The following is a 23708-nucleotide window of genomic DNA, read 5'->3' on the forward strand; positions in this document are numbered from 1 at the left end:
ATTTTATTCATGACTTTTTACCCACATTACAGTCAAGACAGAAATGGCACAGAGAGAAAGAGAATATTGCAGTTGGTACTGTAGTACTCATTGTTGACGAGCAGATTCCAAGAGCGCTCTGGAGAGTTGGTACTGTCTCTTCTGTCATTCCTAGTTCAGATGGGAGAGTCAGAACAGCTGTGGTCAAAGTGAAAGATCAAACGTACACAAGACCAGTAGCTAAGTTGATTGAATTGCCAATATTACCCCCAGACTCAGAGAGTTCCTCATAGACCCTACTAATGGCAAATTTGCATATAAAATGACCATGCCCTTTTGCACAGCCGCCCCCAAATTTGGTATTTATGTTGTTACTATAGTTTTACATTGTTCCATTCAGGAGTTGAGTTTGCCGAGAGGGCGGGGTTTGAATCGGAAGTCTCGCGAGTTCTGTGAGAATGACGCGAGATCTCACACACGCGGCAATAGAGGAAAGAAAGAAGAGATGTGGGTGCGCGACGAGTTGTTATTGTGAGCAAACGAGACGAGTTAAGGTGCATCAGAAAGCCATAAAGTTATAGATCGATAATATAGCTGGTGAGCAGTTTGGTATTTTATATGTGATGGGCGGCTGATGTTGTGTGATCGCTCCTGAGGTTGTTGGATTTCTGTGGGGAATACTCGCACGTGCGTCATTGCAGACTGTAAGTGATTATCTTATATTTATTTTGTCTAATAATCATTGTTTGATATTCTGTTTAGTGCATCAATAAGATCTTTATTCAGTTATAAAAGAACAGCTGCTATATTATACATGTATCACAAGTTTGTGATGTCTCTCACGTTCAATCACGTGAAGTGATAATGACGCAGCATTTTTATTGTAAGAGTTGTAACAGAAACTAATTGAGTTTGTTTGTTTTATTATAGAACCACACACACACGTTCATCTACATTTGTCCAGCTGACCAAATCACACAAACCCATCCCACAAACACACACTGAACATCACAGCACACGAAGCTACAGGCCCTTTTGAGCATCATCATATTAATCCTATCAGGACCAGACGGCATCGCATCTGAGGACCGACGTTTCTGCACCCTTCTTCCTTTAAGTGGACTTCCTCTGGAATACTTGGGACTTCTTGAAACTGAGTACACTTACTTATTTCCACCACTTAGTTGCCCTCTCTTAATATAATTGTATCTTTGAATATAACCACATTGTTTTTATTGTTTGTTTATTTTACGTAGGCCTACGCTGTTTATTGTGATATTTACTTTTTGTTGACATTGTGAGAAAATGAATATCAATCAATCAATACAGTGAGTGAATTTGATCTTTGTCTCTGGCTTCTTCAGTCTTCTCCTAGTTACTGGACATTAATTGTGTATTAATACTCTAAGGTGATTTAGAACCGTAATAGCAATCAGTGCATTCTACAGCCTTCAATACAAGCATATTTATGTGTTTGTGTTTGTATTGTGTATTCAGAAGTGTCGGCCTAATAGTTCAGCCTGATCTCAAGGCAGTTTGTACGGTGGTGTATTGCTGACACATACATATTATTTTATCCACTCAATTGTGACGTAATAACGAGATGTTATGTCATTTTAACAACATATTTTGTCATAATAATGAGATGTTATGTCGTTAAATCTATATATTTTCTAGGCCTTTTAAGGACATGTGTAGTCATGTACAAAATATGCCTTTCTCCACATAAAATGTATATAGCCTATCATGTCTTTATCATGTCTTTATCATACTTCTACGTTTGAAAAGCTTAAGCAAATAGCAGCAGCCCCCAATACAGGACATTACCGCTTATAACGTGAAAAACGCGTCTCGTGGCTTAATGTACTAAGACAGTCATGTTAAAAGATCAAATTCTGTGCACACCTTATTAATAAAGCTACAGAATAGCAGACGAGCCCAGATTACGAACGCATTGCGTTTAATTACACGTTAAGCGTCTTCGGGAGGGGGGGAACTGTCACGTGTAGTTGTAGATATCGTGTCCGTTCATGTTTGGACTTTCAGTTTGTGTTTTGATTGGTTCCTGCTTTCCTTTTCTTTTCCCGCCACTCCTTTGTTTCTATGGTTACTATCATTGAGTTCATTTGTCCCAGCGGTGTCTGATTAATGATCTCGTTTCTGTCTGCTATATAAGATGCTCCCTTTCCTTCAGTCTTTGTCCGATCTCCGTTGTGTTTATGTGTGTTTTCCCTGTCAGCTTGTTCCAGAGTACTATTATTACAGCTTGAGTTAATCAAAAAGATTGTGATAATTTGTGATTTAATCATGTAAAAAACATCTTTGGTTCAAAGAATATTTTTAGTTTCAACTGACCATAGAAATTTGATTTGTTCAAACTCACTTGAGAAAAAGTAAATCGATTACTTGTAATAAGTTGAAGTAATTTTTTTCCAACTTTCTTTATTAAAAAATAGTAACACTTTATAATGGGCTAAGGTTTCATTTCGTTAGCATAAGTTAACATGAACCAGCAATTAATGAACAATATTCTACAGCATTTATTAATCTTAGTTAATGTTAAGCACACCTCAAATCCTGTCTCCCCCCCACCCTGGACCCCCACCAATTTGCATTCCGTCAGAACAGGAGCACAGAGGATGCAGTCTCCATAGCGCTGCACACTGTCCTCTCACACCTGGACAATAAAAACACCTACGCCAGAATGCTGTTTATAGACTTCAGTTCAGCGTTCAACACAATCATCCCCTCACAACTCATCAGGAAACTCACAGACCTAGGCATCAGTTCCCTCATGTGCAACTGGTTACTGGACTTCCTGACCTGCCGGCCCCAACATGTCCGGCTGGATAACCACTGTTCATCCATCATCACAATGAACACCGGTGTACCACAAGGCTGTGTGATGAGTCCCTTCCTCTACTCCCTCCTCACCCATGACTGCAGACCTGTCGATGGTTCCAACACCATCATTAAGTTTGCAGATGACACCACGGTGATCGGCCTCATTAAAGACAGCAATGAGGCCGCCTACAGGGAGGAGGTGGATCGTCTGGCTGAGTGGTGCGACACCAACAACCTGCTGCTCAACACCGAGAAGACCAAAGAGCTCATCGTGGACTTCAGGAGGAATGCTGACCCACATCCACCCATCCACATCAAGGGGACGGCTGTGGAGCGTGTGAACAGCTTCAAGTTCCTGGGAGTCCACATCTCAGAGGATCTCACCTGGACGACCAGCTGCTCCAAGCTGGTCAAGAAGGCTCACCAGCGCCTCTTCTTCTTGAGGACTCTGAGGAAGAACAACCTGTCCTCAGACATCCTGGTGAACTTCCACCGCTGCACCATCGAGAGCATCCTGACCATCCTGCCTCGGACCGGAAGGCGTTGCAGAGGGTGGTGAAAGCCGCCCAGCGCATCGCTGGAGCACCACTTCCTTCCATAGAGGACATCTACAGGAAGCGGTGTCTGAGAAGGGCCGGGAAAATCATCAAAGACCCCAGTCACCCAGCACACAGACTCTTCACCCTCCTGCCCTCTGGGAGGCGCTACAGGAGCCTCCGGACTAAGACCACCAGGTACCGGAACAGCTTCTATCCTACAGCTGTCAGACTCCGGAATTCTGCCTCCTGACATCTCACCCACATTAAAACTCATAGACTGAACATACACGCACTCTCACAACCACTGACAACAACCCATAACTGAACATACACACAATGGACAAAAAACCCCAGTATCCTCATACACACTCATACACAGTGGCTGGACCACCACTTACAGCCACATGCACTTTAATATTACTACTGTATAAATTATTCATATATATCTTACTGTAAATACTGTATAGACAACCATGCTGTACAATACAATACAATAATTATAGTTCTACAGCTGTTATTAATACTTGCATATTGTATATTTATAGTCTGTTATAGTCTTTTATTTATATCCATACGTATAACCTGTTCATAGCCTGTACATAGCTTGTACACTTACTACAGTTATAGCCTGTATATACTTATAGTTATAGCACTCATAACATTCCTTCATACCGTGTACATTGTAACATATCTAAAATATATCTATATTTTGTAATATATCTATATTCTTGCTAAAGCACTTCTGGATGGATGCAAACTGCATTTCGTTGCTTGTACTTGTGACGTGCAATGACAATAAAGTTGAATTCTATTCTATTCTAAGCTCAACATTTTATAAGACATTTTTAAGATCCAAAGTTGTATCTGTTAACATGCACTGTGAACTAACATGAACACTAATATTTTATTAACTAACATTAATAAAGGCTATTGCTCTCTGTTAGTTCATGTTAGTTAATGCATTAACAAATGAGACCTTATTGTAAAGTGTTACCAAAAATTTAATAAAATGAAAATAAAATACCTAAATAATGCAAACAACTCATTGGATAACATTGGGCTGCATATAAAGAAACAAAATGCATGTGCCATGGAGAAATAAACTGGACTCGCCTCCGCACGGACAAGGACATTATTTTAATCAAACCATATTGTTGATGAAAATAATACGAGAACAAAAGAATGCTAGTTATTAATAACGCATCAATGTTTTTGCTAAAAAAAATGAGACATTTGTACTAGTACAGTAATAGTAAAGCTCTTTAATATCAGGCTAACGGTGCGTGTCCACTGGCGCGGTGCGAGCGGAGCGGAGCGAGCGTTTTCAATTCATTCCTATGGAAGTCGAGCTTCACGCTCGCGCAGTGCATTTTGGGATTGACAGCGGACCGGAGAAAGTGTTGAGAGCGACCGAGAGCGTCAAAAGGTTGGGCAGTTCTCGACTTTATGCAAATATCAAGCGAAAAACGCGGTCGGCAGCCAATTGCTGTGAGGTTCGGGATGTGACGTCTGTTTTGAGAGTTTAAAATATGCAAATTGTGCCGGAGTTTATGCTGGATTTAATGCTTAAACCATTTTGTTTACAAATTAGACCCTTTGCAGTTGTTACACTGTAAATGATTTCTGTTGTTTTCACAGCATTATACTGTTTTTCTCAACAGTTTCTTGCTGTATAACCTATGTACAGTATGTTACTGTAGATTTTGTTGCTTTCACAGTATTATTTTGTGTTTTCAACAGTTATGTACTGTGCACACAGTTGACAGTATGTTACTGTATATTTTCAATGCATTCTGGGAAATTATTAGTTACTGTAAATCTAAATACAGCAGTGCAAATTGACCGCGAAAAACACCACACACAATTCCACGAGTAAAATTGCTAGCCTACAAACGTTATCCTTACATAAAACATTTTCAGGACTGGGTGACCATTAACAGTCTTAATTTCTGTCAGTGGGGGGTGCATGAGAGCGCATTTGAATGAGTTTTTCTGTTGTGTCAGTTGTACACGGTTCGAATTACGGGGGGTATTGGGGGGGTCCGACCCCCCTAGATGAGACTTGGTACCTCCCAAAAGGGATGAAAATAATAGTTGGGGGGATACTGATTAAAAAAAAAAAAAAAAAAATCAAATATAATGTTAGCCTATCCAAAATATTTAAATGCAGTATGTATTACACCACATATCAACAATTCCGGCAATAATCTAATGAAATCCGATTTCAAACCCTGGCCTACTCCCCATCGGGCTGTACCATTTTTTTCTGGTACGTTCAGCCTCTGTTCTTTACCATGGTTTTTTGATATCACTTCACTAGCTGTCAAAACGTAACTTTACGTACTCGGTAGGGGCGCCGGCGCTGATGTGTCAGTGAAAAATTAAGAGTAAGTGGTTGAATCAACATTAGTCTTTGCCTATGGTTTTGACTTCCATGTATCATGTGTTGTACTTTGTGCTAAATGTTATGAGTAGCTCGTCATCTAAACAGGTTTTCAGAACTGTCCTAATTTGGTTGTTCATAGTGTTTCTCTCATTCTATATAATGAAGTCGTAGTCTAGCTAACGTTAGCTAGCTGCTAAAAGTTTACGCAGCTCCTGAAGCTCTCTGTACCAAGCAAATATTGTCCGTATCTTGGTGAAACTAAGCCACGAATGGTTGCATTAATCCAAGAAGTTGTTTATTATCTTATGGACAAGGTTGTTGGATGGAAACGTGCTCAAAATGTGTGTTTGAACTGCTGCAGAAGCTAGCTCTATCTGTATTTAGGCGCGAGATACGTCTTCACTCTCTCCCCGAACAACATAAGTTAGAGTGGCGCGTGATTTCTTCACTCACGCACATACACCACTACAGCAAGTGAAACAGTTATTAAAATATCGTTTTGTATTTTAATATTTGACTTTAACACATGAACCAACGCGATTCATTTCAAAACATCCTGCTTACTGCAGTTTTTTAGAAGTAATACTGCCGTTTTTGTTAGAAAAATGCTTCTCTTCTGTTCCACTTGTGATGTGAATGACAAGTGGCTGTAATGCTGTCATGTCTTTGTTTTAATTGTGATCATTTACATATATGAACAATGTTGTCAGTAAAGAAATCAACCAAAACTTATTTTATGGAGTAGACACTACGGGAAAAGACGCTGACTGACGGTAACGAGCGTCAGCTGCTCTCGAGACTCGTTGTCAGAACAACGACCACTGCGCGTTCGCGCGAAGGAAGAAGATAATGGTCATGTGCGGGGCCAATCTATGTGGGTGAAGTTTGTGTTGCACGATACAGCATAACTGCAGTATAGTGTAGTAGTACAAACGGTAGGCCTATGAAGACTTCAAATGCAAAAACCTCTAAGTCCGACTGAGATTTTTCTTTCAACAAACATTTTTATCAGGCTCCTTTGTTTAGGTTTAGTAATTTCCCTTAAATTGTAATTTTAGTTGCCCTTAAAATAAAACTACTGAACCTAAACAAAAGAGCCTGATAAAGAAAAAAAGCTAATTTAAAAAAAAATTGTCAGATGAACTGATGAATATTAATTAATGAATATTAAAATATTTAAAAAAACATAGCTACAAGTGAGGCTGTGTATTGTGATTCTGTAGCCTACTATTCTGCTAGTTGAAAATGTATTATACAGTAACTTACAATATTATTCAGAGTGTGTGTGTGTGACCGTGATTTATGTGCATACATGTCACTTTTGTACAGTCGCTCATCAAGTTTGTAGAGAGATTTATTCTGTCCGTTTTAAATTCTGATTTTGGCAAGTTCAAGTAAATGCGCTAGAAATCAGCGCTCGTTCAAGAATGTGCATTTATTGCATGGACGGAAAAAGCACAGACACCTGTAGGATTCCATCAGACGGTACAAGCATATTAGTCTAACGTTATCTGTTCCAACCTCCGTGAGAGCAACGGTACCACAGAACGATTGTAGGAGCCTCTATATCTATAGACGTTTTTAAATCTGAAAACTCCAAAAAGCAACAAAATTGTTAGACATCCATTAATGCATGTTCACAGAGGAAAACAACTGAAATAACTGCCGTTTGGTCTACATACATTTCAGCGTATCACTGGCCTGCAGTTATTTATACTTTGGTATACTGCAATCTAAAGTTGTACTTGATTTTACTGCAGTTATACTGCTTTGTAAAAGTAGGACAGTTTTATTGCAGTTGTACTTCAATGTACTGCAGTTATTTTTTGTAAGGGATTGACATGAAAGAAGTCACTTAATCTTGAAATTAATTCATTTACAGAGCAACTATGAGTAAGAGAAAAGGGACAGTGGCAGACATCAGGCATTTTTTTGGTGGTAAAAGAACAGTAAGTAGGACATATCACAATTAAGAGACAGGTAATTAAGGTATGAGTGCTGATATATTTAACAAAATGTTAATGTGTATGAAGAAAACAGGTCCTCTGCAGGAGCAGGACAATGAACAGGCACCAGGAAGTAGTGGACAGACACGAGCAGCAGGAAGTAGTGGACAGACACAAGCAGCAGGAAGTAGTGAACATGAGCAGGCAAGAGAAGGTAGTGGACAAGAGCAAAGCGATGAGCAGGCAGGACATGACCAAGAGGTGAGTTTGTTAGACAGAGATCTGCAAAGTATGGCACCAAACCACATGCTTATAGCCTTTTTCTTTAGTTTATAATAGGGATTGACCATGAGGAGACAGGGATAACGCCATTCTGCTGGACACAAGAACAGTGGCTGGGGTGGAAAGATAGAAATCCATGGTTATATTCAAGGCAAAACGGAATGCTAGGTTGTGCCACTTGCAGAGACGCAAAGACATTCCTCTTGTCTGACAAATATATTGGGATGCACTTTTCACAGCAATGGATAAATGGACTAGATGGCAACTGTTCTAAGAGAACTCTGGCAAAGAAAATCTACAAGCACCGTGACAGTGCAGCACACCAGAGAGCTATAGAGATTGAACATCAGAGGGAAAAAGATGTATTACCCAGAAACATCTTGGAAATTAGTGCTAATTTAATTCGTGAAACCACCAGCTCCTTCAGAACAGCTTATGCTGTTGCTAAAGAGAGATTGGCATTCAGAAAGATGCCATCCCTTATGACACTTCAAGAACTTAATGGTGCTGTTGTGGGGGAGGTGCACCGATCAGACCACTCTTGCGCAGAAATCATAGAGCACATTGCACATGAAATGAAAAAAAAGCTAGTCAGAACAATTATAGAAAAGAACTCCCGCATCTCTGTTACAATAGATGAGAGCACTGCGTTTGGGCGGGCATACATGATCATTTTTATCCGATGTGATGTTAGTGGAGATGGCGATCTTGACAATGTCTTCTTAGATCTAGTTGAGTTGAAGGAGGGCACAGATGCCACTTCCATTTATAATTCATTGAGAGGAAGTCTGAGGGAAGCTGGATTTAATGATGCTTTTTTACAACATAATCTTATCAGTGTTGCTTCAGATGGGGCCTCAGTTTTAACTGGTAGTAAATCTGGTGTAATTACTAAGCTTAAGCAAGAATTCCCAAAGATAAAATGTATTCACTGTCTAGCTCACAGATTGGAACTGGCTGTAGCAGACTCCCTTAAATCGGTCTCTGGCTGTAACCATTTTGAGATTTTCATTTCTAAATTGTATAGTTTATTCAACCAGTCCCACAAAACCACTCGGTTGCTGCTTGAGGCAGCTGGAGATATTAATGTACAACTGCTCAAGATTGGCCAGGTATTTACAATTAGGTGGGTCTCAAGCAGCTTTCAGACTGTGAAAGCTGTCTGGAGAAACTACCCGGCCCTGGCCAAATTCTTCAGAGCAGAGAGTGAAGATGCCAGTAACCCAGACATTATGAGGAAGAAGTACCTTGGGCTTTATAAGTATCTCACTAGTTCAACTTTCCTGTTTGATCTGGCCTGCATGAAGGACATCTTAAGAGAACTGCAGAGCCTTTCGCTGAAATTGCAGCAAAGAGACTCCTCACTTGTCAGCAGTTTTTTCTATGTGCAACAGACTGTCAAAATCCTTTCAGCAATGAAAACACAGGGTGGGAAGTCTATCTCCAAGGCTGAGCAGTGTGTGTCAGTTGGCCAGTTCAAAGGTGTCACCCTTGTTGGTGACCATGCAGGAAGGATCAATAGACATCAGTTTTTTCAGGCAGTTGTGGACAACTTGACTGCTCGCATCCCAGCCGATGATCTGGTGAAACTGATCCAGCCCCTTGATAAATCTACCTGGCCAGAAAAGCAGGAAGACCTCATTTTATATGGGGAAGCGGAGATTCACTTGTTTGCCAAGTTGCTTGGAGAGCGAAGCAGGGAGGCAGTAGAAGATTTCAGAGATTTCCGAAATGGCAAAAAGGAAGGAGACACTCTTAAACGGCTCATAATTGCAAGCAAGACCTATTTGGCAACCTCTGCAGAATGCGAGAGAGGGTTTTCTGCATTGAATGACACTGACAGGAAAGGACGTAATAAACTGCGTGTCGACAGTCTCACCTCTCTCCTGTTTTTGGATTTGAATGGGCCACCAATAGACAGCTTTGATCCCACTCCATTTGTAGAGTCTTGGGTGAAAGCTGGCCATCGCCTTTCAACATCATGGGTTCCAGGGCGAAAGGGTAAAGATCGCCAGCCAAGACCAGTGTGGTCAGTTTTTTCAAGATAATTTAATGAATGAGTATTATCTTTTCAGTGTAACATGACTGATTGATACCCTTAACTTGCAAAGATACATAATTGGTTGATTGAATGAACTTTTCAGTGTAACATGATTGATTGATACCCTTAACTTGTAAAGATACATAATTGGTTGATTGAATTAACTTTTCAGTGTAACATGATTGATTGATACCCTTAACTTGCAAAGATACATAATTGGTTGATTGAATGAACTTTTCAGTGTAACATGATTGATTGATACCCTTAACTTGCAAAGATACATAATTGGTTGATTGAATTAACTTTTCAGTGTAACATGATTGATTGATACCCTTAACTTGTAAAGATACATAATTGGTTGATTGAATTAACTTTTCAGTGTAACATGACTGATTGATACCCTTAACTTGTAAAGATACATAATTGGTTGATTGAATTAACTTTTCAGTGTAACATGATTGATTGATACCCTTAACTTGCAAAGATACATAATTGGTTGATTGAATGAACTTTTCAGTGTAACATGATTGATTGGTACCCTTAACTTGTAAAGATACATAATTGGTTGATTGAATTAACTTTTCAGTGTAACATGATTGATTGATACCCTTAACTTGTAAAGATACATAATTGGTTGATTGAATTAACTTTTCAGTGTAACATGACTGATTGATACCCTTAACTTGTAAAGATACATAATTGGTTGATTGAATTAACTTTTCAGTGTAACATGATTGATTGATACCCTTAACTTGCAAAGATACATAATTGGTTGATTGAATGAACTTTTCAGTGTAACATGATTGATTGATACCCTTAACTTGTAAAGATACATAATTGGTTGATTGAATTAACTTTTCAGTGTAACATGATTGATTGGTACCCTTAACTTGTAAAGATACATAATTGGTTGATTGAATTAACTTTTCAGTGTAACATGACTGATTGATACCCTTAACTTGCAAAGATACATAATTGGTTGATTGAATTAACTTTTCAGTGTAACATGATTGATTGATACCCTTAACTTGCAAAGATACATAATTGGTTGATTGAATTAACTTTTCAGTGTAACATGATTGATTGATACCCTTAACTTGTAAAGATACATAATTGGTTGATTGAATTAACTTTTCAGTGTAACATGATTGATTTATTAATATTTAATTAATAAATAAGTAAGATTTAATGAGGCGATTTATCATTTTGTGCAATTTCATTCTTAATGTCTTAACAAGAGGGAATCTGCACTAATATTCAGGGAATGTCGCATATAGATTAGTGGGTCTCCTGTGTAAGCCTATAAAATGGGCAAAAAAGTGACGTCACCAGTCGAAATAGCGGTACCCCTCGAAGCTCACGGTATAATTCGAACACTGCAGTTGTGTCAGTCTTTTCTGCCGACCTGGAACTTCAGCCCGGTGTTAGGAACTTCGCCATATGGTAAGTAATAAATCTTAATATTTGTATGCATGGATTCTAGCTAATAACTTTAAAATTATTTAGAGAGTATGACCAGGATTTAGATATTTAATTTAATTTATTCTTAACATTTTACTATCAGCTGTGTACAATATGATAGGCTACTCTAGGTTTCAATGTAGTTTGGGGCATTGGTGTTACTGTAAATTTAAATACATTAGTACGAAATGACCGCGAAAAATAACCACAAGCTGCCGTTTTATGAATAACTCTTCACTTCCCTGAGTAACGTTAAGGGCGCGCAGGCCTTTGCATCGCGTCGCTGTGTCTGTCGGCGAAGTTTTCGCCATAAATATCTGGTTAGTGATGAATCTTTATATATTTTTTATGCAAACTAAATAGTAGCAGGTTATGTTAGTTTAGAAGAACTGCCCGCGGCTTATGTTCTATAACGCCTGTAACGCGGATTTCCTCATGTTGATAGCTAGCCTACTTGATTATTAAATGTAATTTTATAAACATAGATTGCATATGTAGCCTCTTATAAGGTCAGAATGATCTAATAATTGTGTTATTTACCATTTTAAGTCGGTGGAAGCGCCTGCGCGTTCATTATAGATATATATATCATAGGCTACCGTTGGGAATTGAAAATCGATATCCTGAAATCGGATACCCAAGGTTAGGATTCGGATTCTTGTTATAAAATTAAATTTTCGATTCCTCTTATTGATTTATTCGCGCTTATTTTTGTCTAAATCAGAATATTCTTTTACACGTCTGTGAGGACCTGACCTGGCGATCTGCCAGGACCTTGTGCAGTTACCTCAGTCTATGTTCATTCATACACTTTTGTTACAAATTGATCTCTATTAGTAACACCAATGGCTTTTTATTTTGCACAAGTGATGGTTTAGAGCTTTGACTTAGAGCTTATTGTGATGTGACTTATTACAGATGATGCTACATATTGTGATCACTCTTGATTCAGTTGGAAAATATATAGGCTAAATATTTTTTTTGTGTTTACAGGTTTCTTGTCAGGATAAATCCTGAAAATTCTAAATGAACATCACAGTTCCAGGTGAGCAGAAAGAGTGCGAAGGTTGTTCGGAGGAAGACCATGGCCTTGAATCAGGGACTTTGCAGAATATGATTGGCAAAATCATTAAGGTAAGAGTAATATTAGGGATGTGCAGCGGAGCCCATATCTTTAGAAATGATTTGTGTCTGAATCTGTATTTAGAAAAATCCAAAAAGGGTGGAAATGACTTAAACCATAGCCTACATTTTTCAAATTGATACTCTGTTTTATAATGTAATTATGTTCCCTTCACAGTTTTCATTTAACAAATATGCCTTGTATAAGTCAAATAATTTGTATTTTTATATTATAATTTTTACACCTCTTTAAATAAGTTTTAATTAAAACATGAAATGGTAAAAAATAGGGTTGAGTGATATGGTCAAAAATCATCTTGATAAAATGTTTCATATCAGTCAGTATTGATAATTATCACAATCAATGTCAAATATTTATTTATTTTAAGTTTTAAATGTTCTCAAACATACATTATATAATGAAGACAACAGGTAAAGTTAAAATATAATGAAATGTAATAGGGGTGGGAATCTTTTTGATTGAACGATTCGATTCAAATCGATTCTTTGGGTCACGATTTGATTCAAAAGAGGCGGTACTTTTGAAATTGGGAATTCTCTTTTTAATCAAATTTCATTTTGATATATGCATAGAATAGATTTAAAATCTATGATCAAATCTAAAATCAAATCTATGCATATATCTAAATGAAATTTGATTCAAAATCGAGAATCGAACAGAAATGATCAGCAGCTACTGTTAGCCCCAATCAAGTGCATTTCAAGCACAGACACATTTCATTTATAAATGGCCGTGCCCACTCTTCCGTGAAAAATAAAGTGGATACCATAGGAAAAAAAAATTCTCCTAAAAAGGTGTTGATAATGTGAGTTAGGTTTTTTTTATTATTAGTTGTATGTTTTGCCTCTGATTGATTTGTGCTTATCATTCCTTGCAGGATTATCAGAAGTGTTGTCGCTCTTCTACCACTTGACACCATCACTACCCTCCTCACCTGGCCTTCATCCTCACCTGTCTTGCTTTCTTTCTAAGTTTCTTTTTTACCTGTTCAGGATCATTTTTGCATGAATTGAAATACATGAATTGTTCACTGATCTTAATTATTAAATATATATTGTTCATTAGTCTTCTTTTAAAACAGATTTTTATTGTTGTATCATATTACATTATTATTACTAAGGTATTGTTTAAAAATACACAATAAACCTTGTTGTGCAGTTAAAGCTACAATTGTTCTTTTTTCTATTTCCCATTAACAGTTAAAATAATATTCCTACAGATTTTCTACATATTCTACCGGTAACACAGTAGCACTATAAAAGTAATAAAATAACATTTCATAACTGTATAATACTATACAGTATTATTAAAAATCAACGGTGTAATACTGTGTTTTAACGTGGTAAAAAATTACAGTAAAATAATGTATTTAATTTTACAGTATGCTTAACAGTACTGTATTTAGTGTTACAGTAATTTTACTGTTGAATGAAATACAGCAACTACTGGATAATTGTTGCCAGTAAGTTACTGTTAATTTGACAATACATTTTTTACAGTGTATAAATATGTTAAAGATTTTATTTTGGATGTGTTCATTGTGATTATATTGACTGGTTTTATAAAAGTTTATACAATTGAAAGGATATCTTTGCTTGGTGCATTTGGAAACAAAGCTTGTCTATTTCTAAATGTAATCGCGTGCATCGCTGATGATTATACTGTCCGTGTGTTTAAAAAAAAACTTACATTAAACACACTCGCAACAGACACACCCCAAAGCGGAGACGTTACAGCGTTGCCAGCGGCACTGAGCGGAGTTTTGCCGCTGTAGTGGACACGCACCGTTACGGTGCGTTTCCACTACAGCGGCAAAAGTCCGCTCAGTGCCGCTGGCAACGCTATAACGCCTCCGCTTTGGGGTGTGTCATTGCGAGTGTGTTTAATCGAAGTTTTTTTCAACACACGGACAGTATAATCACCAGAAATGCACGCGATTACATTTACAAATAGACAAGCTTTGTTTCCAAATGCACCAAGCAAAGATATCCTTTCAATTTTATAAACTTTTATTAACCCAGCCAATATAATCACAATGAACATGCACATCCAAAATAAAATCTTTAACATATATATAACAACTGCAAAGCGTCTAATTTGTAAACAAAATGATTTACGCACTAAATCCAGCATAAACTCCAGCAAAATTTGCATATTTTTAAACTCTCAAAACAGATGTCACATCACGAACCTCACAGCAATTGGCTGCCGACCGCGTTTTTCGCTTGATATTTGCATAAAGTCAAAAACTGCCCAACCTTTTTGACGCTCTCGGTCGCTCTCAACGCTTTCTCCGGTCCGCTGTCAATCCCAAAATGCACTGCGCGAGCGTGAAGCTCGACTTCCATAGGAATGAATTGAAAACGCTCGCTCCGCTCCGCTCGCAACGCGCCAGTGGAAACGCACCGTTAGGGGCCGATCACACCTGACGCGTTTTTTGCAGTGAGAGGCGCCTATTTTCAATTGGTTTCCTATGGCAGCGAGCGTTCTGCGCGCTGTTTATGCGCCTGCTGCGCCTCGCGTTTTACCGCCTGCTGCGCCTCGCGTTTTTGAAGTTGAAAAAAAAGCAACTCCGAGCGGAAAAAGCGCCCGACGTCATTGCGTTTTTTTCCACTGTCCAATCGAGTGAATGGAGAGGCGGGTCTTCCGTTTTAGTGATGAAAGCTACAGTTGCTTGAACGCCCGGAGAGTGCGATGATGGAGGATAAACTTGTGGTGCTCTCGCGGGTTACCAGGAGCTTAACGACTTCACGAACCGTAACTACCACAATTTTAACAGAAAGTAAATAAAGTTAATAAAAGGCTGATTTGACGTTTACTTGACTGACAGGTCAGCTGTTTCAGTGGTTGCCTAGCAACATAAAAAACGCAGCGCACTGCTCATTCTGTGTGATGGTCACAACCATAGACATAATAAATACATAGACGCCCTATTGGCCGCTTTGGAACGTTGCTGCGATACGTCAACGCGTCCGCCATTTTGTGGAGGGCAAGACTGCGCTGTAATCAAATGCAAGTAAACAGGTGAGCTGCGGTTTTCTGGATAAAAACCCCCAAAAATGACATTTATCAACCGATTTCAGTGGTTTGTATGTGGTGTACAAAAAAGTTCCATCTGTAGTTATTTAAAATCTCGATAGTTAGATTTATATATAAAAAAATTTTAATAAGGAATGGCCAAAGCTCAGGCTTGTCATGTATTTGGCTTTTCATTCTTGGATAAGAATTGTGAACACCCCCATACTGAGATATAATTTAATTTTCACATTAAATTAAATAAAGTTTTCTTATTGTGGGAAAAGCATATTCTGTCATTGACCCGATTTTAGCAATAACAAAGATAACTGATGGATCCTTTATGGTAATACATGGTACAACTACAGTGCAATGCAAATAGTAAATATAAAATAAAGTGAGAAGTAGGCTAATAGTAAATAGTTTAGTCAATAAAAAAAAAAAAAAACAGTATACAGCAAATTAAATAGTAATGAAAAGTATAATTATATAATACAGTATATAATAATAATAATAATATATTGATAATAGCATATAGTTTATGTATAATACTATAATAATAGCAATAGAATATGAAATATCAATTACAGAATATAGACAATAAAAAATAAGTTAAATAGTTACTATGAATAGTACAATAATTTAACAGCATAACTATAATAGATTGATAATCGCAAGTGGTATATTATTATAATAACAATAATAAATAATGTAAATTTATATATTTTAAAATATTCTTACATAGGCTATATAAAATAAAATGACGCAACCCTGTCTCTTTTTGTTAAATTTCAGTTTTTAAAAGGTATAAGAAGCTATACAAGTCAAGAAATAAAGTAAACGATTCAGTAAAAAATACAGCAGGCTACACCGTTAAAGTGAAATAGCCTAAATATATAAAGTTATGAAACTTCACTTTGCCCTCAGCCAAAACAATCTGCCAAGGAACAAATTATAGATTAATGAAACCAAAGATCGCCCGTTAGATATACACAAGACAAATTATTCTCACTAGACTAAAGACATCAGATCCAGCGGCGAACGTCAGAAGCACTATAGCCGAGGTAAGGCTATTCTCGGCGGGGTACATGAGCGCTGAGCGCCCGGTGATCGCTGGATCTCACAACTCCGAAACCGACAGATACAATTTTTTAAAAGGCACTCTCTTTATAAAAAAAACACAGATTTGAGCTTTGAACAACTACATTGTCGACTGAAAAACTCTTAAAACTACATTTCGTGACACAATAACAGTAGTATTTTTAAATTTCGCGGACTTTCTCCTCTGAAAATAAAAATAGTAAATGAAATACAACCAGAAACATATTTTCAGTTTTGATTGTGAAAGGTAATTCCCTGAGACCTGTTTTCAATTGTGTGGCGATTTGTAAAGCCCCAAGCAGCACACGAAATAGGCATTTTTCTCAATTCTCGTTATGAGAGGTATGGGAAAGTTGCCCTCCCCAGTATGGCGGCGCCGTTGACGTACGATTCAGCGGCCAATAGGGCGTCTATGTATTTATTATGTCTATGGTCACAACTGTACACCTCGCGTTTTCGAACCTGAAAAACGCGTTAGGTGTGATCGTCCCCTTTACCGTGTCAGATGACATCGCTGCTGTTTGAGCTGCGCGCGCTGAAGCGGAAGAGAACGAGCGATAAACTGAACCACTTTGCTAGAAGGTTAATCAACTCAACGGTTGCTGAAGAATGACACTAAACCAAAGAATTGACCACTTTTTATTACAATAGTGTATACAATTATAATAATATGACAGTCCCAATCATAGCTTGTAATGTTTTGCATTGCTGTTTGATCTGAAGAGAACGAGCACCGGGAAACTGAAGAACTTTTCTAGCAGGTTTAAATCAACGAAACGCATCCTATGTGAGATTAATCAGATATTTATATTTCATAAACTTAATATTACGACTTATCATATATCTGCACAAAGTGCCGTGAATGCACAAGTGTGACTGTGCTGGTCAGAACGTGTAATCGCTGTTCTGGACGCGCTATTTCTACAACAACGCGCTGAAACACGGCAACTAAACCCAGAGAATACACAACATTTTATTACAATAGTGTTCTCATTATAACGGCATGTATATGACAGTCCCAATTATAGTTATAAATGCGCATTGCTGTTTGAGCTGCGCACGCTAAAGATAAAGATGATCCCACACACACACACACGTTTTCTCACTCACTCACTGTCCTACACACAATTACGTTATGACACGTTATACTATACAGAAGGTGTGTATACTCTAGTTGCTCCCGAGTTCTTGAAGGGATTCAGGACAAATCCATGCACATCTACAGATTTGAGGGCATACATCACTTGCCATTTTTATTTTGCTGGATGTCTATTGTCTATTTGCATATCAATAAAGATTTTTTTAATACAATGCACATTGAATTTGTCATTTCTACAACTTTTATAGCACTTCAATTGCAAAAATTGTGAGCCTGACATATTACATTTATTATCATTAGCACTCCATATTCAAAGATTTACTAGCTGTCAGTTCATCTCTTATACGCTGCTGCCATCTAGTGGCTGTTAGTTGTAACTCTAAAAGTATGGGGAACTGCTTAATTAATGTCTGTTTAGTCATTCATATTTTATCCTTCACTTGCTCTCCAGAAGCCATATTTGAGCACACACACACACACACACACACACACACACACACGTAGATTCCTTTAAGGGGAAGATTAAAAAAGAGAAACTGGATCTGTGAATTCTCACAGAATCACAATTGAATTCATATCTTGCTACTCAGTCAGAATCTTATTAACCTGGAGTCCCAGTCTCTGTCACAATAACCATATATGTAATGTTTTAGGCCTATTGGCAGACATCCGTTTAAAATGTAGGCAATGGCATATAAAGAAGCTTTTCTCCATATCCACTTCAGTTTCTCAGCTTTAATTATTGATTAGGCTACTTCTGTACTGGTTTGCGCTTGGCAAAGATGTTCAGATATCTCTATGCCTAGTAGACCTACACCAAACGCTCATTAAAAAAGTTTTGCGAGGGGACTTCCGGTGTAGCGCTGAAGCAGATGGCTGCTTGAAATAACGTCTCCAGACCGGTCGATTGTAATCCGCTGGAAAATACACGTTGGAAGTTAAAAACAAGCTGAAGTTTAACATGGAAGGGGAGAAGCAAAAAAGGGTTAAAAATAAAGCAGGCTCCAAACGGGAAAAATGACATGGAAGAATGGAATGTGGCGGCAAGTGACGCACTCCTTGAAGTGTTGGAGAGTCAAGATGCTCTGCAAACAAAGTTAACCGACATAGAAGCTCGCTCTAGACGGAACAACCTCCGCATTTACGGAGTCCCGGAGGGATCCGAGGGAAGCAACCTACTAGAGTTTGTAACGAGGCTTATAAAGTCGGAGCTTGGCCTGTTGTCCACGGAAACGGAGATTGGAATACAGCGCTGCCACAGAGCACTCGCACCAAAGCCTCCCCGCGACACACCACCCAGATCGCTGGTTCTTTGCTTCCAAGAGTGAAAGAACAAGTACTGCACACAGCATGGAAAAATAAAGAAGTTCGATTCGAAGGAAAGAGGATATATTTCGACTTGGACTACCCTCCAGAGATATTGAAAAAGAGGAAGGAATATGCGGGGGGTTTAAAGGAGCTCAAATCCAAGGGGATTTGATTCCAAACGCCATACCCAGCAAAACTGAGAGTGTTCTTTGAAAATGGTACCCAAACCTACGAGAATGCAGCAGAGGCAGTAAAAGACTTGAAGAAGAAAGGATTCTCTTTTGATAACTTCAAGGAGCCTGAACCAAAACAGCGGAGACTTGCAACGTGGGAGAGAGCAGGTGCAAACCGACGCCGCCAAGCAACCGTAGATCAAGAACGGATACGGGAGAAGTTACGAAGTTTTCACCGTGTCACTCCGGGATTAACTGATGATAATACTGATGCGTGATATTCGCATAAAATCAACGGGAATTGATTGTCTGCACCAGCAGGAGCCATAAACCTTTAAGACCGCATATCCAGATGAGCGATATTGTGCAGTAGCCTGTTATATTAAGGTAGACCCCAAAGCTCTTTTAGACCATCTAATCCCGAGAAACTTTTACGAGTCTTAAATAAAAGGGTTAATATTCCGTTAATGTATCTCCTTTCTAGTTTACAACAGGTTAAATATTGTTATTCCTTTATTCCTTTTTTTTTTTTTTGTGAGCCTGCCTGAGTTGAATCTTTAAACCGGTTAAGTGGGGTCAGCAATTTGCCGGTGCATCGAATATCTTAAGAGTATCTTCTTTTGCACTGATGAGAGGCTCTTGACGGACACAAGGATTTCCTCTCAAATTGAGGATCTACTTTAAACCTCGGACTTGAAAGTCTTTTTTTTTATTTTCATTTTATTTTACTGTTCTCTTTGTTATGATGGTTCGTACATTGCTCTGTTTATTAGGTTGTCATGGGTAATGTTATACAATGTTATGCGAATTGAAACAAGTAAATACATGGTCAGGAATATAAAATAATTACACTTAATGTCAATGGGCTACATAGTCCGATTAAAAGGAGTAGAATTATTGCAAAAATTAAACGAGAAAGAATACAAGTAATTTTTTGGCAAGAGACCCATTTATCTCCACCAGAACATGAGAAACTAAAGAAACTGGGTTTTCAAAATACTTATTACTCATCCCATAAATCAGGACGAAAGAGGGGAGTGGCTATCTTGATTTCTAATGCAGTGAATTTTGAATTTAAGTCTGAAATTAAAGATAAAGAGGGAAGATATATTTTAGTTAAAGGTAAATTAGATAATAAAGAAGTAACGTTACTTAATGTATAATATGCTCCACCAGGAGACACTAAATCCCTTTTTAAGAAAATATTTGATTTAATAGCCACAGAATCCTATGGAACCCTTATATTTGGTGGGGATTTAAATGTGCAACTTCAGCCTGGACTAGATACGACTAATCCTTCCAAAAAGAAAAACTCAAATACTAAAATGGTTCAAGAATGCTTAAAGAACTGGGTTTGATGGATATATGGAGAGAATTACATCCAAGGGAGAAACAATTTACATTTTATTCTGCAAGCCATTCTATGTACTCAAGAATTGATTATCTATTTATGTATAACTCAGATAGATATAAAATTAAAATTGTAATATTGGTGCTAGGGATGTATCAGATCACTCAGGGGTATACCTTACTCTGCATCTAGATAATCAACAGAAAAATACACTTTGGAGACTTAATACGAGTATCTTGAATGATACAGCAATACAGAAGCAGATCGAGAATGAATTTGAAATGTATCTCCAATGCAATGATAATGGGGAAGTATCTCCAAGTGTTCTGTGGGATGCCGCAAAGGCTGTAATTCGAGGCCGAATTATTGCTCTAACTGCTTTTCGTAAAAAAGAGAAACAAATTTTTTTTTTTGCTTTACAGGAAGAAATGAAAAACTTGGAGATCAGACACAGCAAACAGAGAGATCCACAGATACTGATTTGGTTAAGAAAAGTTAAACAAGACCTAAATGGGATTTATGATGAGGAAATAGAGAGACAAATTTGCTAAACAAAGGTATTATGAAACAGGACCTAAAGCAATGAAACTTCTATCATGGAGGATAAAGAAACAACAGGCAAAAAATACAATTTATAAAATAAGAAATACTAAAACCCAAAAGGTATGTAATAGATTAAAAGATATTCAAAAATCTTTTGAATTATACTACAAGGATTTATACACTCAACCACATAGGGCCGATACTCCAACTATTAAAAGATTTTTGGATTCTTTAGATCTTCCATCAATAGGGAACAACAGAATATAATACTGCGGGCCGAAATAACAAAAGAAGAATTAAATTGGGCCATATCAAAGATGAAAGCAAACAAGGCACCAGGCACAGACGGTTATCCGTCTGAGTGGTCCAAAAAATTTAGATCCCAAGTAACACCTATATTGCTTAACTGCTTTAATCATATATTAAGAATAGGTGAAATCCCTCGGTCATGGAGAGAAGCGGTAATTTCAGTTATTCCAAAAGAAGGGAAAGATAAGAAGGAATGCAGTTCATATAGACTGATATCAGTCCTAAATGTGGACTATAAATTATTTGCTTCAATCTTACCTAAGAGATTAGAGGTTATTATCCCTGAGTTAGTGGATCTTGATCAAACTGGCTTTATACAAAACAGGCAAACGCAGGATAATATAAGGAGAGCATTGCAAGTAATGAGTCATGTTGTAACAGAAAATATAAGCGCAATGTTGATGAGTCTAGATGCTGAGAAAGCTTTCGACTCTGTTAGATGGGATTACTTGTATCATGTATTGGCAAGATTTGGGTTTAATGATAATTTTATTCAATGCATTAAAGCATTATACTCCTCACCAGTAGCCAGGGCTGGACTGGTAATCTGGCATACCGGGAAAATGCTCGGTGGGCCGACGTGCTTTTGGGCTGATACATCTCATACTTTGGGTTAGTATGGGTTAGTGCCGGTGTAATGCATTGGTCAAAAAAAAAAAGTAAGCGTTAGTTTTTTTTTTCCACTGACAGACCGGCCCATGAAACACGTAGATCAGCGGCCCATTGGTTGTTTTCTTGATTGACACTGGGCTGGGCCAATCACATCTTTAAACACCTCCCCCTCTGGGCTTTGAGTGAGCGTGCAGTGTCAAGTGTGTATCTGTCAAAATAGTCTGAGAGATGGAGAAGAAACGCAAGGAATGTGCAGAGAAATAGCGTGAAAAATAGATACAGGCCCTTCAAGCAGACGCTGTAAAATGTGTCAAGATATATATGTTTTCTGACCTTCATCATCTCCAGTGGCTGATGAGGAGGATAGTGAGGAGGATCAGGAGAGAGATGAGAAAGTGTAACGTAGAGTCCGCGGTAAGCAGAACTACTTTCAAAACACTTTGGCTATGAGTGTAGGAACCCATAACCCAGTTACAGATTATTTCCACATCTGCATAGTTGACGATTACAGCAATTTACTAGAAGTTTAATGAGACGCGTTTGTATCCATGTTTTCCGCCAAAATAAAAGCTCGATGCAGTTTCCGTCAAAATAAAAGATCATGTGCTTATCTCTTTCAAGTATAGAAATTAGTACAAAACTAATTATGAAAGTTTTCTTTATTTTTCGGTGCATTATTTTTTACAATATATGGATATTAAGCTACTATCATGAGATTAATATTATAACTATTATTATGTAGTAGTGTAATATAGACAGACACTGTTACTAAAAGAGGTTTGATTTTTTTCTTTGTTATACTTGCACACTGAATATGGGTTGGAGCTTTTAATTATGAACCCTCAAACTGCACCAGATTGATGAATTTAACATTAAAATGCAAAAAAAATTCTTAGGGGGACCATGCCCCCAAACCCCCCTAGAGGTCCACCCACCACAGTTTTACCAAAATTCCTGTGAGAAACACTGGTATTGCTATGCCAATGCAGCTTATAGCTTGTTTTTTGGATTCACCACTGTGGAGTATAGTTCGACTGTATTAATAAATTACAATTTTGTACTTATTTCATCTGTTAACTCTCACTCGTTTATACTCACTCATTACATGGCATTAGTGGTTTTAATGAATAGGAGTTGAACAAAAACATATTCAAAGGCGTGCAAAGATGGGTGGTGTTTATGATCATATGTAGTGGGCCAGTCTGGGCCAAAATGCCAGGGCCGATTTTCTGTCCCAGTCCAGCCCTGCCAGTAGCTAGGATAAAAATTAATGGTCACTTGTCTGAAATAATTCATTTGGAAAGAGGAACAGGTCAGGGCTGCCCCTTAAGTCCGGCTCTGTTTGCCCTGTTCATTGAGCCTTTGGCCCAAGCAATAAGAGAGGATTCAGAGATAAAAGGGATCTCGATTAGGGGAGATGAACATAAGATCTGTATGTATGCAGATGATGTCCTATTGTTTCTGACTAATCTAAAGTCGAGTATTCCTAAATTGATGACCCTTTTAAAAACATATAATTTATATTCTGGGTATAAAATAAATATTAAAAAACTCAAACCCTTATTTATAATTTTA

General features: G+C 37.8%; 1 protein-coding gene and 1 long non-coding RNA gene across 6 annotated transcripts in view; one reads left to right on the top strand and one right to left on the bottom strand.

The window, feature by feature from the left end:
• The window catches only part of LOC311302533 (NLR family CARD domain-containing protein 3-like), a 101351-nt gene that overhangs the window by 57056 nt on the left and 20587 nt on the right, over positions 1-23708 (bottom strand). The window lies entirely within an intron of this gene.
• LOC311302601 lies at positions 11402-13712 on the top strand. Its single transcript, XR_014629618.1, has 3 exons — positions 11402-11460; positions 12472-12612; positions 13500-13712. It is a non-coding gene; the product is annotated as an uncharacterized lncRNA (long non-coding RNA).

This window comes from Rutilus rutilus (genome assembly GCF_951802725.1).
Source record: "Rutilus rutilus genome assembly, chromosome: 13".
NCBI lineage: Eukaryota > Metazoa > Chordata > Actinopteri > Cypriniformes > Leuciscidae > Rutilus > Rutilus rutilus.